General features: G+C 34.2%; 1 protein-coding gene across 1 annotated transcript in view; it reads right to left on the bottom strand.

Annotated features, from left to right (window-relative positions):
- The window catches only part of LOC6036601 (sodium channel protein 60E), a 396,931-nt gene that overhangs the window by 185,609 nt on the left and 193,426 nt on the right, over positions 1–17,896 (bottom strand).

The raw sequence follows: 17,896 nt of genomic DNA on the forward strand, positions 1-17,896 counted from the left end.
AACAAAAGTGAGCAACAATCGGTTCGACAGTGTATTTATCAATCGGTAGTAAAATTATTCACGATTGCTTTCAATCGATCAAAGCGGTTTGACTATCATTGGAGTGGCCACTTTTGAGGGTTGTCTTTTTGGAATGAGATTGAGAGCTTCATCTGATTGGAAACCATTAAAACTAACAATCGTATCGATTCATCCATCCCGGATGGTGGGATTGGCAAAAGTGGCCCCAAGAGAGCAACATTCCTGATTATATTATGACCACTGTGATAAGACTTAACCATATTGTGATGAAAAGAAGAGCATCTTACATGGAATTCAATATAATCTTAGATGTTCTAAAATCAAAAATCAAAATAACAAAAAAAATTGTAATTGATGTGAAAATGTTAATTCCAGATGAATTAAAATTTCATCTTTTTGGTATTTTCTACTTCCAACAGTGCGCGTTCGATTCTTTTCCTATCTCCTCCAGAATGGCACTCCAGGGGAAGATATCCTGATCAATTGCAATTTTCCCCGACACCCGCCCACCCACGACGGTGCCTCCAGGATTGGTTACGTGATTCTGGAGTGTGCATCACAGCTTCCCGGGGTTTCTCCACTTCGGAATGATCTCCCGAAGCGAGACGAAGGAGGGGGCGAGCTGAATTTGTCACGAAACTAATATGATTGGAAGCATTTGTGTGACAATGCACGGATAGGAGGAAAGAAAGCGCATATTGCATAAACGCCCAGACAGAAAAGAGCTGGGAAAAATAGGGAAATGACACTTGCACCACGTGTGTGGGCGGGCCTGATTGTGATGAAGAGGCGTGTGACAGGAAGATTAGTTTTTTCGCTGCGAGAGAATTTTCTTTTAGATGTCATAAGGTTATTTTAATTTATTTTCTCCACGAAAACTAGAAGTCCCTTTCCTGTCCCTTAAAATCTAGATCTGCAAAATGGCATGGTGGGAGTAGTTGGTGACCAATGACTGTTACCTATTTGCAACTGATCTTGTTTTATCTTGTTTTTTGTTTTATCTTTTCAGCGTTCATGTTGATAAGGGAAGCAGTGCTCCTAGATTGCGGTTTTGTTCAGCAACGGAGGGGAAGCTATGCCCATGCTCAAAGAGATATTATTAATTAGAATTATTAGAAAAAAATTATTTTTTTTTGTGATTTTAGGTAAAAAACATAGTTTTTAATTTAAAAAAAGAGACAATTTGTTTTACCAAATCACCAAATCAGAACCGATTTCGCAGAAATTTTATCATGAGACGCCTACTTTGATTTAAAATTGAACAACCATTTTTAAGAAATATTTTAATAATAATGTACACTTCAATCTCAACAAGGACAGCAGTTTATAGATATTTGAAAAGAAATTAATAATTGATTTTTGTTCTTTGTTATGCATTGGATTTTAAATGAGAAAAAAAATTTAATCCAATGTGATTAAAGTTGAAGAAATGTTTCATAAATATACTTTTCTATAATTTTTCTATATGACTTAAAAAAAATCCTTTGAATTTTTTTTAGATTACAGAAAATAATAAGATACTAAAGTTGTGTATCAAATTTATTGCATTTGTCCAGATTTGTCCCAGAGGCTGATGTTTGATGAAAAATAAACATTCAATATTACGCCCTTTTAAAATGTTAGTCTTGATTTTAAAATTCTTAAAATAATGTTTTCGAAAAGATCGGAAACTTTCACAAATGTTTCATATATTAACATTGAAAATCGGACCATTAGTTGCTGAGATATCGACATTAAAAAATGGTGGGCTGTTTGGGTGAGACTTAGAAAACATCAATTTTCCTGTTTTTAAACCTTTGCATTTCAATATCTCAGCAACTATGGGTCGTATCAACAAAGTCCGAAGAAGCAAAATATAGAGAATTTTCTCAGCTTTTCAAAAATATTTTTTTCCAAAAGTGTGCAAACATGTGTACTAATTTAAAAAAATGAAAAACTGCGACTATTTTCAAAAAAGTCACCTAAAAATGGATTTAACTTGAAAACGGTGCACTTTATCAAAAATTCAGTAAAGTACTTTTTGATTGCAAATTTGATTTTACATCGAAAAATGAAGTTGAAAAAATTTTGCGCCAATATTTCGATTTTTTGAAAAAATCAGTATTGATTAAAAAAATCATAACTCAGTCAAAGATTTTTTGCACAACCTGGAAATTTCTGAAAAGTTGGCATTTTATGTCCTCTAAAACATATCAAAAAATTAAAAAAATAAAAAATAGTGTTTTTTTGCAAATCAAGTTTTAGTGATAAAAAGTTAAATAAAAAAATCACCAAATTTTTTTTACCGTGTATCATTTTTTTCCAGTGTAGTCCGTATCCATACCTACAACATTGCCGAAGACACCAAATCGATCAAAAAATTCCTTCAAAAGATACAGATTTTTGAATTTTCATAAATCATTTTTGTATGGACAGCTGCGAAATTTGTATGGAAAATTATATGGACAAACTAATGATGCCAAATGGGTTCTTTGGGCATACCGAAGGCACCAAAAAAGTTTCAGTCGGATTAAAAAAAAACAAAAATTAAAATTGAAGAAAAAAGACCGATTTTGTGGAGAATTGGTCAAATCTAAGTTTCCAAATCAAAATATGTTTTTTTTTTTTCATTTCCCGAAATGGATTCCCGTGACTAGAGCGTCCAATTTCCCGGAGTAACAAATTTCCCGGGAAATGGGAAATTTCCACCCAATTTCCCGGGAATTCCCGGGGAAATTTTAAATTTATTGAAAATGGCCCTGATCAATATTTTACAACAGAATTGTATAGGACAGCGATTTTCATCGTTAAAATAAGTGTGAACATCAATAATAAGCTTGAATGTATGTTAAAAAATCATACAGATTCAATAAAGTTTCAATTTAATTAAATTTTATAGGCTCAAATGGTACAATACATCAAATAACTATTTAAGGTATTTTTGATGAGAAGTATTTTTTTTATAAAAGTGTTTGGACAGTGAGTAAAATGAATCCAATTTTTACAATCATAAAATTTCTTTCAAACTTGCCACTGTGACCAGTTTGAGAGAGTTAAAAAGCTGTTGAACAGAAAAGTAAAGCTTTTGAAGGTTTCCTTAAAAATTATTTTTAAAACTAAAAGTTTTTAAATTTTTGGAGAATTTTTAAACATAGGTTTGTGTTTGTAATAAAACAAAGTTGTTTGTCAATGAATTTTTCTAATGGTGTTATTTATGCCGTATGGTCAATATTCAGGTTTTTAATTTTTCATAGATGAAAAACACGATTTAAATTATACGATGAATCAGCAGCATTCAACAATCTTCTATAGAGCAATTCCATGCCAAATAGAGAATCGGTTGTGCCCGACCCTCTCCGATTTCAATGAAACTTTGTAGACATGTTATCCTTCGCTTATATAAGCCATTTTTGTGTATATGGAGCCAGTTCCACTCGATAATGACATTTGAGAAGGGCGTGAGTGTTTTAAATATTTTTGTAATTCGGAATTTAAATATTTCTGTATTTCGAAGCCGTTGCATCGTATCAAAAAGTGGTCAAAGACAAACTTGTAGGAAATTTATATCTGCAAGCTCATACATCCAATTTAAATGTTGTCAAATAAAAACTTATGGGAAATTTGACGAGCTTTCCGGTAAAAATATTTACGAGACTGAAAAATTAAGTCTGTCATATAGAAATTGCCAAAAACCATCAAAAAACCTATTTTTTCAACATTTTTATTTTAAAAACCGCTGTAACTTTACAAGGATTGGACTTAGGACAATGGTCAATATGGAGACTTTTATGTAAAATTGTCTGGAGAATCGATTCCCGTATTCGGTTTTTGAAAATTTTGACGTTTAGAGCACTTTTAAAAAAAAAAACAGTTTCAGTAAATGATTTTTGTATTTTTTTAAGTGAGTTGCTCCATTCTGCATTTTTCGTGAGTCTTTTTGTAACATCTTAGGCTACCTTCACAAAAATTTTGAACGAAAAAAAATCGTGGGCTCCCTCTCAAATTTGACTTTTAAACTTAAAAATCTCATAAAAGTTGGGTGTTATTTTCTTTCAGTGTATTTTTATCGAAAATCCCGTAAAATTTCCTACAAGTTTGTCTTTGACCACTTTTTGATACGATGCAACGGCTTCGAGATACAGAAATATTTAAATTCCGAATTACAAAAATATTTAAAACACTTACGCCCTTCTCAAATGTCATTATCGTGTGGAACTGGCTCCATATACACAAAAATGGCTTATATAAGCGTAGGATAACATGTCTACAAAGTTTCATTGAAATCGGAAAGGGTCGAGAAAAAAGTACTCTTTATATTTTTTTATTTAACCTCACAGTAAAAAATGTGTTAATTTGGAAGCTGTAATTATGGTAGGTTTAATATTACCTCTTTTATTATGTAATTTTACCATAACTGAATTGTAATTTCTTGAATACTAGGTATTAAACGAATTGAAGTTATTCTTCTTGCACAAACCTATTTAAAATATTAAAAAAAGCTTCATCTCATTCGATCATGGAATACAAAAACGTAAAAATCTCAGTTTTGCTTTGGCAGGAAAGGCTTATCATATTTTTTTTTTAATTGAATTGCCCCAATTATTCCTTCAAAAGCTTACCAACATTTAAATATTTTACTTTCATTAAGGTAAATCTATTTCCAGATGCTTCAGAAGGGCCTCGTGGCGCGGTGGTTAGCGGCTTCGGCTGCCGATCCCTAAGTTGCCGCCTTATCCTCCTGGCCTTCTATCGGATGGGGAAGTAAATGCGGTCCATTTGCGTAAAAGAGGTTTTGAGTGACTCACCACACATAACCTTCGGACGCCTAGAAATGAGCAGATACTTGCAACAGAGACCACAAAAGACCCGGGGGTCGTGAAAGTAGATTACTTTTTCAGAAATTAACCCTCTACTGCCCAAATTTTTTTTCGAACATATATATTTTTCCCCTTGTTCAGAAGGTCATTTTGAGCAACTTTTGTTCTACGAAAAACTTTACTTCTTTTGTTTTATGTTTTTTTGTTTTTTTTTTTTTTTTGTATTTTAATTTGGATTTATTTTGTTCAGTTTATGTTTGTTTTTGGTAGTATTTGGCCTATTCTACCACCTTATATAATTACATTTTGCCTATCTAATTTTTTCATTTTTTTACACTTACTTTTTCAATTTGTTGCATGTTTTTCACATTTTCTCCTATAGAATGGCACCATCATCATTTAAATTTCAAAAAAATGCTAGTCTGGGGCACTACAAAAATTACTGCATACTTCTTTTTACTGAAAATATAGTAAATGTTAGTAAAAAACACAGCGAAAGTTGACCCCTAAAAAATGACACTTTTAAAAACATTGGCAAAGTCACATAAAACAAGTTAAAATTCCAACCCTGAAATTTTCTAAAATTTTTTTATATTTTTTTAGATCAAAAATCGGTTGGAAAATTGATTTTTGGCGATTTTTTAGATCGAAGCCCGTCTAAAGGCGGCGTTAGGTTGTAAAGGGTTAACATTATCATATATAAATCTTAATATCAAATTTTCTGATCATCTGATGAATTCCATATGGACTGAACAATAAAATGAATTGAACCAAATTATGTTTCTTATTTATTTATATTTTTCAGAGCATTTTCAAACTAATGGTTCCAAATAGTCAAGAAAATTTGTACTTCCGCTTGAATTTCGGGAATTCCCGGGAAATTTGTTAATTTCCGGGAACGGAAACGGGAAATATTTTTTTACGGGAAATCCTGGAATTTTTTTTTCCGGGATGGGAAATTGGACGCTCTACCCGTGACAAAATATGGAAATTCCAGAGATTCGGAAAATCGTTTTGGTCGGTTTTGGAAAAAATCCCGGAAATTTTATCCTGGAAATTCCCGGGAAGGACGCATTAAGTGTCATCAAACAATTTATAATGGAAAATAAACAAAAGTTTGTAGGTTAGAACACACAAAAAAAAAACATTTTGACGCTCGCGTGACCAGAATAGAAAGTAGCAAGTGTCACAAAGTCTTAACTTCCCTGCTTGATAAAATTTAATTACCTCGCATTAAACGACCGAGAATGGAAAATCAACCTTTTGAAGCATCTGCTATCCATCGCCTTCGTGCGAAAGCCCCCGGTCGAGCCCCCTACAGATTTTGTCGAGACGGCAGTCAAAAAGCCAAAAAGGTAATAAAATCTTCAAATCCAAAATTTATTATCCTTAATTAAACGTGTGGCCACCTACCCACCACTGACTCACTAGAAGAGTTCCAGGTTGAAAGTCGGAAGCCCATCGAATGGGAGGGTGAATCCGCTTAAAATTCAAAGTCTTCATTTTGTGATAAAATCAGTGCATTTTCCGCCTCCTCAAAAATAAAAAAAGGACGAACAATGGATTGCTGCCGGCTTCGTCACGAAATTGGGCCATGAAATATTGCTTTTCTCTGTGGAAGTTGGCTCTTTTGGTATAAATTGAATTTTATCGTGTGCGAAGTTGATCACGCGAGAAGCTTAAATTTTCAGTGCCCCTTAAACAGCGACTTTCAGTCGGCAACTTGAACCATCAATTATGGAAGTTTCTCAAAAGTCAGCTTTTAATTTGGCCCCGCCGTTGATCCGGCAATTTTCGAACACTTCTCACGCTTCCTTCTTTCAAAGTAACGATAATTGGCAGCTAGGCAGAGTTTCGGCAGTTTTAAACTGTTACAACTTCATTGGGTTGGTGTTAATTTACCAAATTTTTCAGCCTCAACTGCTAGCCGGAAGAGCGCACTCAGTCAACAGGTTTCGTCCGGTGTGCTGAGAAACTCTTGAAAAGTTTATTTTGCCCACCCCCCCTGAAAAAATACACTCTAAATTAGACCCACTTCACTTACAACAACTTAGTTAAGGTGTATTTGCTGGTTGCAACAATGTGAAGGGAAAAGTTTCTGTGCTTTTTTTTGTCGTCAACTCTTCTGAAACTGGAAAAGTCGTGAGAAAATTAGTAGGAAGAGGGGAAAGGCTGGTCTATTGGGGGTGAAATGTTGAAGTAGAAGTTCTATGAAACTATTTTATGTGAATTTATTGCAATCTATTTTGTTTTTTTTGTAAAGAAACCGGTAATGAATTAAAACTATTGCTCTGCAAACCTTTTTTCACTTGTAATTTAATAATTTTAAATAAGATTCAAATATTTTAACGTTCACATGAAAGTCATTTCTTGAAAAGAAATTTTTAAATTGAAAATTTCTGATAAAAAAAGTAAAGATAAGAAAACTAAATAATTTTATTGAAATTCTCAAGTCCCAAAGCTATGATAAATGCTTTTTCTGTCCAAATCGCAATGCCAGCATTTCCCTTGATTTATTTCTTTTTTCGTTGATCTCATTGCTTCTGCAGCCTCCAACAACCCAGAAGTAACTGGTTTGCAATACCAATTTGCAATTTCGTCTCACTCTCTTGCGCTCTTGTTAACCATGCACCGCACGTTTCTTTGTGTCCATTCTCCATCATTTTCCTGTACTTTTCGGAGGAGCAGCATGATTGCTGGGAAGAACGTGTACATGAACAAGTCTCTGCTTAGTTTGCAATACGCCGTAACAACCATCACGACCTCCAAAACTTATTTGATTTTTTTTTACTCTTAAAAAATACGATTTTTTTGTTCAGTAAAGAGCTTTTTAAGGCGGGCAGATGAACAATTTAAAGCATTTTTAATTCAGTACACCACCTCCATGTTTTGTAGAAGCTCTATTTCTAACTGCAACAACAACAAACTATTCTTGCGGAAAAAACACGCAATTTATGGACGCTCCCTGTTCCCATAAAAAAACTGCATTGATTGGTGGGAGAGGAGTTTCCCCACATCTCGAGTCTGCTGGTAAATGGTGATTGGTTTGGTGGTTCGCAACGGAGGGTAAATCTAGCAAGGGTGGGCCAAAGTTTTCCCGCCATTCCTGTTCCCGATTTGATCAAGGAGTGTGGTCGCTGAACGAAATTTCATGCGCGCACGTCCCGAACTGTTGATTTTTAGGGGAGCATTGCCTCATTGAATGGGTTTCGACGGTTTCGCAAATCGGCTTTTCTTTGTATATTTTTATTTGGATGAAACTTTGTCCCCTTGTTAAAAAAGCAATATAACAACAATTAATTCTCTACCAACTCACACAAAATCGGGAAAAGTTGCCCCTCTTCGATTTGCGTGAAACTTTGTCCTAAGGGGTAACCTTTCATTTTTGAACATGCGAAAAAAGAGGTGTTTTCAATAATTTGCAGCCAAAAACGGTGATGAGATAGAAAGTTGATGTCAAAGGGGCTTTTATGTAAAATTAGACGCCGGTTTAAAATGACATACTCAGAATTCCGAAAAAACGATTTTTTATCGAAAGACACAAAACATGTTTTAAAAATTCTCCCATTTTCGGATATTTGACTGTACAAATTTTTGGAACAAGTCATTTTAAAGGAAATTTAATTTACTTTTCGAATCTACATTGACTCAGAAGGGTAATTTATTTATTTAGAACAATTTTTTTAATGTTTTGAAAAAGTTACTTTTTGCGTTTTTCTTTGTTTCGTCGTCCATGTCTGTCGCGGGTGACGATGAATGGCCATGATCGACGACGACCAACTCAAAATTTTCGTTTTTGAAAGTCGCATCTTTCGGTACCCAAACATGCATAGGTCATCGCTGAAATTTTGAAGTTAACGCAGTTTTTATGAAAAAAAAAATTAATTGATTTTTGCCTATTTCGTTATTTTCCAGTTTTTTCGCGTGGCGCGTCGAAAAACTCATTTTTTATTTTGAAAAAATTGTATCTTGGAAACGTACGATTCGACATCGCCTAATTTAATTATTGTTATGTGAAATTTTTCGAGGGATCCGATAAAAATATTTTAAGACATAGGCTCTTTGGTTCAGACACGGTCAAAACACCATTTTAAGTTGGCATACGACTTTTTCAGATGTTAAGCTAGATTTTTGAAAATTCTCTTTATTTTTCTGAAACAGTTAAAATGATCACCTTTCTTTTGCGTAAGACATCTAAAATTGAATAAAATGACGTGGAGATATGATTTTTTGAAAAAAGTGGTTTTTGCGAAAAATGACGAAAATTGCCATTTTTCGAACCACCCTAGCACGATGTAGGTCACCCTAATGGCAATAATACAATAAATACGGGTCTTTTTATTTTGGCCAAGGGACCCCCAGAAAAATCTTGAGCCCGATCGGAGAACTTTTTTTCGGTTTAGGTTCTTCTCAAATGGAATTGCTGTGTATGCATGAAATTCTGTATCTTTAGAAGGGATCAGCGATTTTATGTTTTCGGCAAAGTTGTAGGTAATGACCAGGACTCTTTTGAAAAACGGGTACAAGAATAAAAACATACGTATTTTTAATTTTGCAATTTCCTCATATTTTATAGGGGACTTAAAAACATCTTCTGAGCCATAGAGTGTAATGTTGCAAAATCTGGTTTAGGAGTATTAAACACCTGAACTCAAAAATACTTTAAATAATTTTTTGAAGCAAAATAAAATTTTGCAATTAAAAAATTTTTTTTTGGTTTAGGTGTACCATTTTTGAGTTATTTTTTTTATTAAAACTGTAATTTCTAGAATTTATACTATTGAACAAATTCTTCTTGCACGGACCCGTTTAAAAAAATTAAGGATACCAATTTTCAGCCAATTCAGTCACAGGAAACAAAACTGTTAAACGAATCTAAATTTTGATCCTTACCGGAAGGATAATCACATTAAGAACATTATCGTTCAAAAAGGTTACCAAAAATAAAGTAGTTTATGATCATTCCAAAATAGAGCAGTTCTCTAGGATTTCGGTCATTCGATTTTTTTTTGGTACTTTTTAATCCGGCTGAAACTTTTTTGGTGCCTTCGGTATGCCCAAAGAAGCCATTTTGCATCATTAGTTTGTCCATATAATTTTCCATACAAATTTGGCAGCTGTCCATACATAAATGATGTATGAAATTTCAAAAATCTGTATCTTTTGAAGGAATTTTTTGATCGATTTGGTATCTTTGGCAAAGTTGTAGGTATGGATACGGACTACACTGAAAAAAAATAATACACGGTAAAAAAATTGTTGATTTTTATATTTCACTTTCTATCACTTATCACTTATTTTAAAAGGGCGTTATATTGAATGTTTGGCCCTTCTGAAATGTAAGTCTTGATTTGAAAATTTTGAAAATATTGTTTTCGAAAAAATCGGAAAATTTCACAAATGTTTCATATTTTAACATTGAAAATCGGACCATTAGTTGCTGAGATATCGAAAGGTCGTATCAACAAAGTCTGAAGAAGCAAAATATAGAGAATTTTCTCAGCTTTCAAAAATATTTTTTCCAAGAGTGGGCAAACATGTGCACTAATTTCAAAAAATGAAAAACTGCGGCTATTTTCAAAAAGTCACTTAAATATGGATTTAATTTGAAAACGGTGCACTTTTTCAAATTTCACTTAAGTACTTTTTGATTGCAAATTTGATTTAACATCGAAAAATGAAGTTGAAAAATATTTACGACCGAAATTTCGATTTTTTGAAAAAAATCAGTATTGATTAAAAATTCATAACTCGGTCAATAATTTTTTGCACAACCTGGAAATTTCTGAAAAGTTGGCATTTCATGTCCTCTAAAACATACCAAAAAATAAAAAAATAAAAATAAAATCACCAAATTTTTTTACCCTGTATTATTTTTTCCAGTGTAGTCCGTATCCATACCTAGAGCTTTGCCCAAGACACCAAATCGATCAACAAATTCCTTCAAAAGATACAGATTTTTGAATTTTCATACATGGACAGCTGCCAAATTTGTATGGAAAATTATATGGACAAACTAATGATGCAAAATGGCTTCATTGGGCATACCGAAGGCACCAACAAAGTTTCAGACGGATTAAAAAATACAAAAAATAAAATTGAAGAAAAAGACCGATTTCGTAGAGAATTGCTCAATAGAGTAATTTGTGTAACCCAACAAATAGGTAAGATCTATTTCCAGTTGTGAATACTTCAGAAAAAAAACATTATCTGAATAAAACCTTGACATGACATTTACTGACAAGCTGATTATTAAAGTTCAATTTGAACAGTTAATTGAAATGAATAAAATCAAATTAGGTTCTCTCATTAATTTTTTTAATGTTTATTTTGAAAATATTTTTGTTAAAAAGTTACAAAAATGTATACTTTCGGTTGAATTTTGGAAATTCCCGGGAAATGGACTTTTTTTTATTGATCCCATAACAAACTTAAATAGTTTCTTAAACTGTTTCGTTCTGTTCGTTTGATAACGAATCGACATTTTATTTATTTCCAGATATCTGGGATTGTCTAAATACGATCAAAAATAGCAATTTTAAGAATGCGAACAGTCAAGAATTCAACTACGAGTAACTTGCGAGGACACTCTGGCCAACCCTCCCCTAATCGATTCCATCACAGGGTCCCCCATAACTCGAGTGAGCTTTCGATAAATGGTTCTATTCGGCGTACCGCATGTGTTCTCAATGGGTTGACGGTGTGAAGAGGGTAGTTGAGTGGATTGCACTTTCGAGACTGCTATCAACACTTTTCCTCCACTTTTTGAGTGTGCTGAAGAAGGGGGGTGTCAAGTGGGATCGACACGTGGCCACCGATGTTGCCCGTGAATGGCGGTGGTGAATGTTGGTGTTATGCTAGTAATTACAACTTCACACCAGATGAGTATCTGGTAGAAGGAGGAAGAGAATAGTGTATAAGGTGAGGGATAATTTGGGGGGAGGTGTTTAAATTTTTCAGAACCATCGTTTCGGCATGCTTCGAATTAATGTTCCATCATCAACAGGTCCTCAAAGAGAATTTTCATCCGAAACTATCTTTAGTAATTATTATTTCTTGTTCAACAACAAAAATCAGAGACCAAAAATTCCGAGAACCAGGCTAATGCGAAATCCATCAGTTCCAGATATGTCGAATTGAGGCCTTCGAGGCAAAAGTCAGCACAAAAAAGGCAACCTTCTCTGGTGGCCAAAGCTGGACTTCTTTTTTTTTCGCCCTGCCCAGATTCAGATGCACAGCGCCAAGGAAAGAACGCTGGCTGGTCTTTGGTTATCCATCAAATATACACATCCACAGAATATAGATGGGATTTTAATAATAAATCTGGGCTGGGCATTTTCATTTGGCCACGACGACGCAGCGCTGGCACATTCCGAAGTGGTTGCAACCGGCTCCAGGGATGGTGTTTGCTGGAATGTTGAGGAGCACCGTTTTTATCCTCTCTGGCACAGGTTTTGCATAGCTGGTGCCATCCGCACCATGCTGAGAAGGTTGTGCAGCCAGCGGGGGAACGTCTAGGACAGAAGGAAGTTCGTTGCAATTACAACCATGCTCGAAATGCTGTTGCTTCGAAAACGAAAAAAGTGACGAAATCCATCCATCCAGAAGTGAGAAGAACTCTTTCTGATTTTTTTATCAGTTTGTGGTTTAGTAGTTAATTTTATTTTGCAGATTTGCATGTTGCATGTTTTTACTTAAGTTTTGAAACTCAGTGCAATTAAGTTTTAAAGATAACAGAAAATTCAACACCAATCCCTTGAAAGAAACGCAAAATCGGTACTTACAACCTGCAATGTAATCAACAGTCCTCACAATCCAGGTCGTCAGCCCAGAAAAAATGTTAACTTTACCCGTGAAAATTCCAAAGAAAACATCTCCCCCAGGAATCCCATCAACAGGTACCTAGTAGACTCAACCAGAAGCCCCTCAGCAAAGGAATATTTTAAAGTTCATCATATCGCATATTTGGCCTGACTTTGACCTTCCCCCTCTGCCGTTTGACTCCAGAATGGCTGCAAACCCGATTCTGTGGATTGTTGGAACATCTTCCAGTCAACATGACCGAGGAGGTGGCTCCGCTCGACAAACAGCTTCACCAAATTTACAAATATTTGCAATTGAGCATTTTGTTTGCCTCTGTGAATCTCGGTACAGAACGGCAGAAGCAGCAGAAGTACATGTTCACAACCAAATAAACGAAGCTTAATTTGTGCCAGTGTCTTTCGGCAGAGCCCTCGTTCCGGAGATTCGGCAGAAACTCCCCGGGTGCCAACTAGGGAGCAGTTCTAGGAATACACGCAAGCAGAGAAGCCAACAACGTGCTCACTCCCAGCACAAAAGTCAAAAAGCTGTTGTCCTAATTTTCCCCCAAATCCTCATAAAACATGTTGATTGCTTGGGAGCGGGCGGGGGTTAGGTCTGGTGTGTTGCGAGTGTCAGGTTCGGGAGCAGGGTTTGGCCTGCTCCTGGAACGGAACCGTTCCGGGCAAACCGCGGAGCTCAAACGAAGCGAATGATAAATGATGGCACCGCCATTTGCTGAGACAATAAAGAAGTGTGATTTCTGGGAACAAATTTTGCGAGTATAGACAAAAATAAGCTAAAGTAAGTCTTGACAGAATTTTGCTAGCTGTAAAATCTTAAGATTGAATTTTCTGAGATTGTTTTTCCATATGATGTCTTGAGCAAAGTTGCAAAGTATTGTTTAGTAAAAAAAGGTAAACCCTAAAACAAATTATTCCTTTTTTAAAGCGTGTTTTTCACGAACAAAAATGCATAGCACAAAAAAGCGATTTAAAAAAAAAACTTAAATTTCCAAAAACTGCGGAAAAAATTGAATTAATTTGAGATGTTAAATTTTATTTTTAATTGAAATATGCTTTACGGAAATTTCGATTTCGTGCACCGTTTTCATGTTGTAGCCATTCAAAAAGGATATTTTGCTAAATATTTTTCCGATCTTTCGAGTCATTTTTTTTTTTTTTTTTTTTTGAAAATTGAGATGCCCTTTTTTAGGGTTAGGGATGTTTTCATTTTTTTAAATAACATAGATCGGATTATTACACGATAAAGTTTCTAGACACTCAAAAATTCGACGCTATTTTTGGTCATGTGAAGATAATCTCATTTTTAATGCTAGCTCCGGTCTATACAAGCCAGATGACACATGTCGCCATTTTGAATATTCTTTGTGCTAAAATTTAGTGCTCATTTAGTGCTATTTAGTGCCCTATACCCCACATTTCGTGCCCTTATAGTTTCCATACAAATTGCCATACAAAATTTGAAATACAAGCCAGATGACACATGTCACCATTTTGAATATTCTTTGTGCTGAAATTTAGTGCTCATTTAGTGCTATTTAGTGCCCTATACCCCATATTTAGTGCCCTCATAGTTTCCATACAAATCGCAAATACAATTTGAAATACAAGCCAGATGACACATGTCGCCATTTTGAATTTTCTTTGTGCTAAAATTTAGTGCTCATTTAGTGCAATTTAGTGCCCTATACCCCACATTTAGTGCCCTCATAGTTTCCATACAAATCGCCATACAAAGTTCAAAAGTCAAATTTCAGATGTCGCCATTTTGAATGTTTTTTCGTGCTTAAGTTTAGTGCTCATTTAGTGCTATTTAGTGCCCTATACCCCACATTTAGTGCCCTCGTAGTTTCCATACAAATCGCCATACAAAGTTCAAAAGTCAAATTTCAGATGTCGCCATTTTGAATGTTTTTCAGTGCTAAAATTTAGTGCTCATATAGTGCTATTTAGTGCCCTATACCCCACATTTAGTGCCCTCATAGTTTCCATACAAATCGCCATACAAAATTCAAAAGTCAAATTTCAGATGGCGCCATTTTGAATGTTTTTCAGTGCTAAATTTAAGTGCTCATTTAGTGCTATTTAGTGCACTATACCCCACATTTAGTGCCCTCATAGTTTCCATACAAATCGCCATACAAAGTTCAAAAGTCAAATTTCAGATGTCACCATTTTGAATGTTTTTCAGTGCTAAAATTAAGTGCTCATTTAGTGCTATTTAGTGTCCTATACCCCACATTTAGTGCCCTCATAGTTTCCATACAAATCGCCATACAAAGTTCAAAAGTCAAATTTCAGAATCGCCATTTTGAATGTTTTTCAGTGCTTAAATTCGGTGCTCATTTAGTGCTATTTAGTGACCTATACCCCGCATTAAGCGCCCTCATTGTTTTCATACAAATCGCCATACAAAGTTCAAAAGTCAAATTTCAGATGTCGCCATTTTGAATGGTTTTCAGTGCTGAAATTAAGTGCTCATTTAGTGCTATTTAGTGTCCTATACCCCGCATTAAGCGCCCTCATTGTTTCATACAAATCGTCATATAAAGCCTTCGGCTAAGTGCAAGTATGGGGCTAAAAATGTTTTTTAGTTAGAATTTATACTTGATTTTACATATTTTCACACTGGAATGATTTAGTGCCTTCGACTTAGTGCAAGTATCGGGCAAAAAATGATATTTTCTTAAAATTCAAACTTGATTGAACATATTTTCACACTAGAATGATTTAGTGCCTTCGACAAAGTGCAAGTATCGGACTGAAAATGATATTTTCCTAAAATTCAAACTAGATTAAACATATTTTTACACTGGAACGATTTAGTGCCTTCGACTAAATGCAAGTATCGGGCAAAAAATGATATTTTCTTAAAATTCAAACTTGATTGAACATATTTCCACACTAGAAAGATTTAGTGCCTTCGACTAAGTGCAAGTATCGGACTGAAAATGATATTTTCTTAAAATTCAAACATGATTAAACATATTTTCACACTGGAATGATTAAGTGCCTTTGACTAAGTGCAAGGATCAGGCAAAAAAGGATATTTTCTTAAAATTCAAACTTGATTAAACATATTTTCACACTGGAACGATTTAGTTCCTTCGACTAAGTGCAAGTTTCTGGCTGAAAATTATATTTTCTTAAAATTTCAACATGTTTAAACATATTTTCTAAATGGAATGATTTAGTGCCTTCGACTAGGAGCAAGTTTCGGGCTGAAAGTTATATTTTCTAAAAATTCATGTATAAATTCTAAAAAAATATTATTTTCAGACCGAAACTTGCACTTAGTCGAAGGCACTTTATCATTCCAATTAGAAAATATGTTGAATCAAGTTTAAATTCTAAGAAAATATCTTTTTCAGCCCAATACTTGCACTTAGTCGAAGGCGCTTAATCATTCCAGTGTGAAAATATGTTGAATCAAGTTTGAATTTTGAGAAAATATCATTTTCTGCCCGATACTTGTACAATGTTGAAGGAACTAAATCATTCCATTTAGAAAATATGTTTAAACATGTTGAAATTAAAAAAAAAATCATTTTTTGCCCGATACTTGCATTTAGTCGAAGGCACTAAATCGTTCCAGTGTGGAAATATGTTTAATCAAGTTTGAATTTTCAGAAAATATCATTTTCAGTCCGATACTTGTACTTTGTCGAAGGCACTAAATCATTCTTGTGTGGAAATATGTTTAAACAAGTTTGAATTTTAAGAAAATATCATTTTTTGCCCAATACTTGCTTTAAGTCGAAGGCACTAAATCATTCCAGTGTGGAAATATGTTGATTCATGTTTGAATTTTTGGAAAATATCATTTTCCGTCCGATACTTGCACTTAATCTAAGGCACTAAATCATTCCAGTGTGGAAATATGTTTAATCAAGTTTGAATTTTCAGAAAATATCATTTTCAGTCCGATACTTGCACTTAGTCGAAGGCACTAAATTATTCCGGTGTGGAAATATGTTTAATCAAGTTTGAATTTTAAGAAAATATCATTTTCAGTCCGATACTTGCACTTAGTCGAAGGCACTAAATTATTCCAGTAAGAAAATATATTTAATCAAGTTTGAATTTTAAGAAAATATCTTTTTTTGCCCAATACTTGCATTTAGTCGAAGGCTTTTAATCGTTCCAGTGTGGAAATATGTTTAATCAAGTTTAAATTTTAAGAAAATATCATTTTCTGTCCGATACTTGCACTTAGTCGAAGGCACTAAATTATTCCAGTAAGAAAATATATTTAATCAAGTTTGAATTTTAAGAAAATATCATTTTTTGCCCAATACTTGCATTTAGTCGAAGGCTTTTAATCGTTCCAGTGTGGAAATATGTTTAATCAAGTTTAAATTTTAAGAAAATATCATTTTCAGTCCGACACTTGCACTCATTCCAGTGTGAAAATATGTTAAATCAAGTATAAATTCTAACTAAAAAACATTTTTAGCCCCATACTTGCACTTAGCCGAAGGCTTTATATGACTATTTGTATGAAAACAATGAGGACGTTAAATGCGGGGTATTGGACACTAAATAGCACTAAATGAGCACTTAATTTTAGCACTGAAATTATTCAAAATATCGACATCTGAAATTTGACTTTTGAACTTTGTATGGCGATTTGTATGGAAACTATGAGGGCACTAAATGTGGGGTATAGGGCACTAAATAGCACTAAATGAGCACTAAATTTTAGCACTGAAAAACATTCAAAATGGCGACATCTGAAATTTGACTTTTGAATTTTGTATGGCGATTTGTATGGAAACTGTGAGGGCACTAAATATGGGGTATAGGGCACTAAATAGCACTAAATGAGCACTAAATTTTAGCACAAAGAAAATTCAAAATGGCGACATGTGTCATCTGGCTTGTATTTCAAATTTTTGTATGGTGATTTGTATGGAAACTGTGAGGGCACTAAATATGGGGTATAGGGCACTAAATTAGCACACAACAAAATTCAAAATGGCGACATGTGTCATCTGGCTTGTATTTCAATTTTTGGTGTGGCGATTTGTATGGAAACTATGAGGGCACTAAATATGGGGTATAGGGCACTAAATAGCACTAAATGAGCACTAAATTTTAGCACAAAGAAAATTCAAAATGGCGACATGTGTCATCTGGCTTGTATTTCAAATTTTTGTATGGCGATTTGTATGGAAACTATGAGGGCACTAAATATGGGGTATAGGGCACTAAATAGCACTAAATGAGCACTAAATTTCAGCACAAAGAATATTC

This window comes from Culex quinquefasciatus, chromosome 3 (assembly GCF_015732765.1).
Source record: "Culex quinquefasciatus strain JHB chromosome 3, VPISU_Cqui_1.0_pri_paternal, whole genome shotgun sequence".
NCBI classification, from domain to species: Eukaryota; Metazoa; Arthropoda; class Insecta; order Diptera; family Culicidae; genus Culex; species Culex quinquefasciatus.